Below are 8,206 nucleotides of genomic sequence, written 5' to 3' on the forward strand. Positions count from 1 at the left end.
CCCTTTGATCCTGCTGGATTACCACTTGGCTGGCAGGGGGCTGAGCTGCCTTTCTTCTCCCCTCAACCTATAAGGACCAGACATGGGGTGTGGGGTAGAGGCAGGGCCCCAGGACGGTGGGGGTGCATATAGCCCCTCACAGCAATAGTCTTTACAATAGATCTCTCTTCTGACTAGCTGAATTACCTTGTAAGTTTTAGGGAAACTTAAGATTAATGGTGTTGTCTGGCCAGTGTGGCCTTGTTTCCGGGCCCAGGTCCCTCAAAGAGCCCCTGCTCATATTTCCACCCTATACCAGGCACCCTCCCTGGAAGCCCCACTTCCTTCCACAGGACACCACTTCTCACTAAACGCTCTGACTTTCCCAATACCGTTCCCTGCCCTGCCCACTTCCCCCCACTCCCCAGTTCATTCACCACAGGGAGATCTAGGTGGGTGAGGCTGGGACGGGCTAGTGTGAGGATGAAGGAGACAGGGAACCCTGACTTGACCAGCTGTATTCTTGGCCACCCCCAAATCCTCACCCAGTCTGTAGCTGCCCTGAAGTCTGCAGCGCCCTCAAGGAATTCACTCTGTACTGGGCTGTTGCCCAAGCCCCTTGGTACCCAGGCCCCACCTTGGAGGAGCGGGCCAAAGAGGACACAGAAGAGCCCTGTGGCGGAGAGGGGTGAGGGAGCTCGACCCCAGAAAGGGACTGAAGGGGTAACAGTCTGAAGTGGACGTCCCAGTTGCCCTTCCTCTTGCTGGAGGTCTGGAGTGGGGCCAGGGGCCCCCTGGACAGCTCAGGGGCTGCCTATTCCAGTCAGAGGGGCCCTGGATCTGACTCTTGTCCTGGGAGAACAGGGTGATTGCCCAAGGTCACGCAGTGGGTCAGTGTGTCAGAGTGGAGATGACTCTATGAGTTCTGGAAGTACCCCTTGACCCCCTCCCCATCTTCCCTTCATCAGCCAGACTACCTTAGAGCTCTACGGCAGCCTAAGGAGGCTGAAGGAAAAGGGTCTAGGAGGGACAAGATGCCTGGGAACCTGGAGGGAGCCAGGTGAGGGGCTTATCCACTGAGTTCTGTCCCACCCTCCCACAGGGTGGAGAGACTTGGGAAGAGCGTGGAACTCCCCCCTCCCTATTTCCAGACAGGGTCCTTGAGCCCCACCCTGACTGTTAAGCGCAGGGAGCAGAAGACCCTAGAACTGATACCACCAGGTGAGTTCTGGGGTTAGTGAGTCCACCACAAACACAACTCTGCCTCTGCCCAGCTCTGACCTTGGGTAAATGCTAACCCTCTCTGGCCTCAGCCCCTATCCCAATCAGTGGTGTAGGGGTGGGGGGTGGACTTTAGGGGAGAGCCGAGCAAGAGCTCCCACGCACAGTAGGCTGGCAGGCGGGGGGAGGAGGGGGTTTTCCTTCCACTCTGCAGTGGGCCGGCCGGGGGAATCCCCACCACACTCAGTGGGAGGTGGAAAGGACTGAGAGGCAGGGAAGGGGAAGAGAGCAATCGAGCTGGTCCTCTCCCCCATTACCCCTCCCCCCTGCAAGCGCCAGAGGGTCCCCTTGTCTCCACCTTCATTCACCTCTGTGGGAGGACGTCTCCGCATTTCAAATTTCCGGAGCGGTAGCCCCCTCCTCATAGGGGTATGCGGTGGTGGTGGGGGTGCGTCTGGAGTGACTCGGGGCTTGGAGTTGGGCGGAGGAGGGGGGGGTCAGGTGGGATGGAAGGGGTTTCCCTCCCTCCCGCATCTCCCCCTTTGAATTCCCGAAGTCGGGGCAAACCCTGACCGAAACGCCCACCAAGGAGAAGGGGAGAGCCGCTGGGACCCCCGCCCTGTAAACCGCCCCCCGCCCCAATGCCCCACTGCTGCCTACTCACCGGCCAGAGACGGCCGCCGCCGCCGCCGGAGCCCCAGCCGCCTGGCCCGAGCGCGAAGACAAGTGCACGGCCGGGCAAGGGCGTGTGAGCCGGGAGGGAGGGTGTGCGCGCGCCGCCGCAGAGCTGACCCCCTCCCCGCCGACCTGGGCCCCGCCCCGCCTCCTGGGGAGGGGCGCCTACCGGGGGAGCGAGAGAGGCGGACTGCGGCGGCCACCGGGCGACCCCCTCTCCACGACGCTTCTCCAGAAAGGGTGGGGAGGGAATCCCCCTCCCCGCAGGGGTGTAACAGCCAATCCCAAAGAACGCTCAAAGAGCTGGGAGGACCCTCTGCCGCTCCGGGCCCACGACGTTCATGTTACAGATGGGGAAACTGAGACCCAGAGATGGGGAGCCCCTGGCCAGGACCCAGCCCCCCAGCATCATAGAAGCGGCTGCCCGCCTCTCTGTGGGGGTCGCTCTCCGGCGTCTGGAGAAAGAATGAAGCCAGAGAGAGAAAGGAAAGCAATTAAGCCCCCAAGCTTGGGCGGGCTCTGGGGCCTGGGAGGTCCAGGGGAACCCGGAGTCTTCAGGCAGCTGGTGACGTTGCTGGGGCTAGAAGGTCCCGCGGAGGAAGGGGTACCCGGGTGGCCACAAAACAAACCACAGAAAACTTCTCTAATGTCATTGTGGGGCTGTGACATCCCCCTCTCTCTGCGCGATTCAGGGACCCTGCTGAACGTGAACAGCAGGGGCCTGGGCAGCGAGACTGTGAAGGTCACTCTGCCAAATTATAAGAATGCGGCTCCCGGGGTTTGGGTCACTAGGGGTGACGGAAGGGGCGCTGCGCAGGACTCAGCACCCCCTGCGACCTTGGCCCAGCTCAGGCCCCTCTCTGAGCTGATTTCTTTCCTGCGACTGGACAGCATCCACTTCTGGGGTCCCTCCAGCTCTCAGAGGTCTTTGGGGCCGCCCGCTACATTTTGCTGTTCTCCTCCAGCTCCCCCACAGGAGGAGTGGTGCCCTCCGAGACCACCAAGTTCCCCCTCGCCGCCCCCTGCCCCCCGCAGCCCCACCCACCCAGTCTCTGAACCCCCACCCACCTTCTGCCTCGGCCTGGGTTGAGGGGGTTTCCTCTGGGAGCCAGAAGGCTTCCACGAGACTCCATCCTTTTTGTTGTTGTTGTTGTTGTTTTCCCCCCTCTTTTCTTCCATTCATTCTAAAAATAGCCCTCCCTCTCCAACCCTTCCCTTCCCCCCCACCCCCCCCACGCCGCCGGGAGCGTCTCCTGAAAGGTAATGCCTTCCCCGGGTGGGGTCCGGGAGGCCGGGATTCCACGGCGCGGGCGGGGCTGGAGGATGCGGACCGCGGGGAACCGGGTGGAGGGCCATTGGGAGCGAATCCCCCTCCTTCCCATTGTGTGTGAGATGCTCTCAGAAGGAGCCGCCAGCGTGACCGTGACCGTGTGTGGAGGGAAAGAGAACAAAGGGGCGGGGGACCGCTAGGGTATGCATTGTGGAGGCAGAGAAAGGGAAAGGTGGGGGAACCGCGAACCGCGGGTACTCAACTGGAAGAGGGGTCTCACCCAGAACCTCTGTGGGGATAACTCTCCACCCCTGGGTGGAGTCTGAAGTCCCTACCTTGGTAGGGCACAGGGAGGGAGAGTAAAGAACCAGCAGTAACAGGGTGGCTTCATGGAGGGAGGACCAGTCCCCCTCCCTTGAACCCAGACAACTGCCCTGTGGCACCCCCAGAATGCCCCACCCAGTCCTGCTGCTGCTCTTGTCCACTGTCTCCCGGGTCCTTTCTCCATGATGCAGCTACAGAATTCTGTCCTCAGCTATGTGACTGAATCATGTCCCTGTCCACATAACTAGCACCCTCCTCCTTGAACCTAGAGAAAGAACTATTCTCCCCCTCCAAGTCCTGAGTAGCCTCGCTCCCATTCCCTTTTGACCCAAGACTAGGGCTATTTCCCTTGATCACCTACCTCACTCTGGCCATACTCAGCCTCTGTCTTAATGTGTCCAGCCTCAGGGCCTTTGCATCTGCTGTTCCTCCTCCCAGGATCACCCTTCCTTCACCCACTGTTGTCTTTTAGAGCCTGGTCTGAGGTCACCTCCTGCTCTAGCCACACCCCTCTAGTTTACCATCTTCAATTCCTGGTGTGCTCTGTTACTTCCTCACCTTCTGCCTCCCCCAGGGAATGTACCCCCCACTCGGGCGCAACTCAGGCCTGGCTGATGAGAGGAGGGGCCAACTCTCACCCAGCACCACTCCCAGCTGGGAGCTACCCAGCTCCAAACAGACAGATGGCACCACTGCCCCGCTAACCACCCTGGAAAGCACCCCTAGGACATGGCACAAAAGATCCAACCCCTGCTTCTGCAGGGGCGTCACCTTCCAGTGAAACTAAAAACACAGACACCCAGATGTTGCTTCCCCCCACCCCCAGGGGATGGCTTAGCCTGTTTCCAGAGTAACATGCCATGAGAAAAATGGCCCGCAGGGACCGAGTTCTGGGCCTGTTGAGCAGAAGCCAGTACGGAGGAGTGTCTGTTCAAATGGCAAATAGATGGCAAATCCGTCTGAAGAACAAAGATGAGAACTGCTGGGAGGGGGAGACACTGGGGGCAGCCCTGGGCATGGGCTCTGGGGAGGGGAGTGACCTTTCCTTTGTTATATTAGCTTTTCCATCATGTTTTCTTATACTTTTTGAAATGAAAGGGGAGGATAAAAGGAAAATCGCTTTGTTGGAGGGTAGAAAGCTCCGAGAGGGTATATGCCCCCATGCGACAGAAATCACAGCTGTGTTGAGAAATCAAATACCCACCCCCCAATACTTGCCTCCATAAATTTACCCTGAAATGTTTGAGCACCTACTATAAATTTAAATGCCCAGAGATGGAGGGTGAGTTAGGAGGGGGTGGGGATTCCTGACCCCTGAGAGTAAAGCCACGGGGTTCTGGGAAAAGGTGAGGCTGGGAAGAGCAAGAACCTGTGGCCTCAGCAGGGCCAGGCCCACAGCCAAGGGTTTAAGGGACTTGTGGGGGGTGAGTGCCTTTTCTTTGCACATTTCACTGCCAGGCCAGGACCTGACCTCAGGCTGGTGTTCAACGCCAGAAGGGTAGGAGATGGCAAGGGAAGTGGGGGGACCCAGCATGCACAGATATGGGGAGCCAGGGAGGGAAGAGACAAAGGCATCCTCCAAGAGCTTTCAGAAAGCCTCAAAGGACAGGCAGGGGAGTGGGGTAGAAAGGGGGTGCCCAATCAATATTAGGTCTGCCACATAAAATACAGGGCACGGAATGGGACATACTTATAAAGATAAAAATTATTCGTTGTTACAAAAAAAAAATCGTTGTTTACCTGAAAGTCAAGTTTAACTGGGAAACCTGTAGTTTTCTTTTCTAAATCTGGAAACCCTAGGCCCAGATCTTCTGCCCAAGCGAAACTGGGGTCCGCTAGGGGGGAGAGGAGGAGGAGCCCTATTGGCGTCGGTCCTCTCCCCTCCCATCTCCTCCAGACCCCCCACGTGTTCCCTTCTTAGGCTTTTCTTTGTCCCCCTCACGTTGTCCACGTCCCTTAACTGCTGAAGTTTCCCCCCTACCCTCCTCTCTTCCTTTGTTGTCCCCCTCCTCCCACACACTCCCACATTACCCCATCCGCCCACTCCTCCTCCTCAGACACTCCTCTCCCCATCTTCCACAGCCCTTCGCCTTTTCCCCACCTTCTCTGGTACCCACCCCTCCTCCACGTCCCTTCACCATCCTCCCCTCCTCCAAAGCCCCTCTCTCCGCAGTAACCTCCTCCCCAGACACCCACCCTCTCCTCTGCGAACCGCCTCCCCTCCCCACCGCAGGTCCCCGGGGCGCACGAGGGGGAACCCCGGCCACCGGCACCGAGCTCCACGCAGGCGCAGAGTCGCCCGGCTTCCCTGAGGCCGCCGCCCCCCTCGCTGCGGCCCGCGCGCCCCGTTGCCAAGGCGACGGCGAGGGCCCGAGCGGGAACCTCCGGAAGACCCTGCTCGCTCTCCCTCCGGTGCCACCTCCTCAGCAAACCCCACTCTGGTTTGAGCCGGTTTCCCCACCCCGCCCCCAGTGCGCACTGCGGCGTGTGAGGATTCCCTTGCCCACAGGGCGGGGGTCGGGCAGCGATCGACGCATGCGCCCCCGGCGAGGCTTTCCCTCCCCGCCACGCGCTCGACGGGAAAGCCCTAGCGCGTGAAGCGAGCACCCCCGCGCAGGCGCAGTGTGCGCCCGGCTTCCCCACGGCCCCGCCTGGTCGTGCGGGCAATGCGCGCGGGGAGGGCTGGGAGAGCACGGAACTCCCGTCTCACGCCCCCTCCCGCGCACTGTTGCGGAGCCGGGGATTCCCTGCTGCCCGCGCGCAAGCGCGGGCCTGGGATTCCGCGGGGGCGGGGCCGGAGAAAGAAGGGGCTTTTCCATGAAAGGGAACAAAGGTTCTTACCGTAGTGCTTTTGTCAGAGGACCGAAGGCGGTCCTCTCAGCTCCTGTCCTGAGTTTTACCTCCTCTCTGGTCCACTGGCCGTCCCTCTGCAGTTCCCCAGGTGAGCTCGCCACACGCAGCTCTGATACCCTTCCTACATTGCTCACACACGCGCCGTGGCTCCCCATCGCCCTGAGGTGAATTCCCATCCCTCAGCCTGGCAGGCCGGGCCAAGGCCCTGCACGCCCAGCTGACACCTTCCTTACGGTTAATCAGTTACTCGCGAGTCCTCCCTAATTCCCCGCCACAAAGACCTCAACGTGGCCATGCAGGAGGCTCCTTTGCCAAGCCTTCCTTCAGGAAATGCCTTTCCCAGGCACCGTCTCATTGATTCTCCAGATAGCCTAGGGTTAGATACTGTTTTAGTTCCATTTTATATAAGAGGAAACTGAGACTTAGACCCTTAAGGCCCTGGCCTAAGACCCCAGAAGTAGAAGGAAGAAGCCTCTATTTGTGGGGAAACTTCTGGGCTCAACCCCCAATCCAGATCCCCCTGCCGCCCCTGATGGCTCCCTCGCAGCCCTGGGTGCTTTCTTGGGTATGTGACACAGGGAGGTGATTTAGTTTTCCCATCTGTAATGGGGATAAATCGCTCATGGGGCTGTCCCCAGGGTTCAGTGAAACATTACCATGTGCTAAACCAGGGCTCAGCATCCAGGGGATGGTTCCCACAGCTGGTCTAATCCCCGTTAGGTGGTCACCTTCCCCCTCTTGAACCCCCTCCCACCATGTTTCTTGGTGGCCTTCTGCCTCACTTCCCTAATCCCCACAGGGTCTTCTGGGTTACTTCCTGGATTCCTCACATGCCTTCTGGTCATTCTTAGAGTTGGCTCCAGGATTTCCACACTAAGCCAGTGCTCCATATATGTTGGTTAGTTTTATGCCAGCTACCATCGTTTCAGGCACCTTCCATTCTGCATTTTAGCTGAACCCAATTACTAATGGCACCCCTCCCTTGAATAGGAGAGTTGTGACATCCAGGCCTTTGTACGGGTGGTTCCTTCAGCCCTTTCTGTCCCTGTATGTGTAGAGAATTCCTGCGCATCCTTCAGGGCCCTCCCTCCATGAAACTGTCATGGCCCCCTCTGGCCCAGCCCTGACACCACACAACTCGGGGGGAATGGGGACCAGAGGCCACATGGAAAGCCCTGTGGGTGCAGGGAGCGTATTGCTTGGGTGGGAGCCATAGCAGTGACCTGGTAAATACTTAGATCCTCCCTAACATGTGTGGCCCCATCTGGCTGCTGCCCTCCCTTTCTTCAAACTGTCCAAGGCCAACTGAGTTCTAGGAACCCAGAACCAGGTGCAGATCTCACCCAGCCCTTCCCAAAGCATGTGGCCTCTGATGGGACACTTATTCCTACCCAGATCCACCTGCATGCTCCAGCTTCCGGGCTTTTGCCTGCCTATATGATGGAATCTGACTCATCTCCCACTCAGGCCTGCTCTGGAGAAATCCTCCACTGGGAAGCCTGCCCAGGACTTGACCCAGATGCCTCCCACATCGGACTAACACCACAGCAGCCAGCATTTCCTGACCCCCAAGCACAGTATGTGTGTGACCTGGACTGCTTTGAACCAGAATCTCAGGATGCTAACTACATCATCTCTAGGATGCCTCTGGTCCTGCCCTGAAGTGCTCTGTGACCCAGAGCCAGCGTCTCAACCTCTCTGAGCAGTCCTCCTGCAGCAGCCCAGCCATGGCTTCCGGGGGTGGTGGTACAGGTCCCTCCATGGACAAGTGGCCCAGTCAGGTGGGAATGCATAAGAGCCAGGCCCAGGTGACAGTGGGCTTGCTGCGACAGGAGGGCATTTGGGGGCCCTGATCTTCTCTGGCTGTGACCCCTGCACTCCCTG

Source organism: Lutra lutra, chromosome 1 (assembly GCF_902655055.1).
Source record: "Lutra lutra chromosome 1, mLutLut1.2, whole genome shotgun sequence".
Lineage (NCBI taxonomy): Eukaryota > Metazoa > Chordata > Mammalia > Carnivora > Mustelidae > Lutra > Lutra lutra.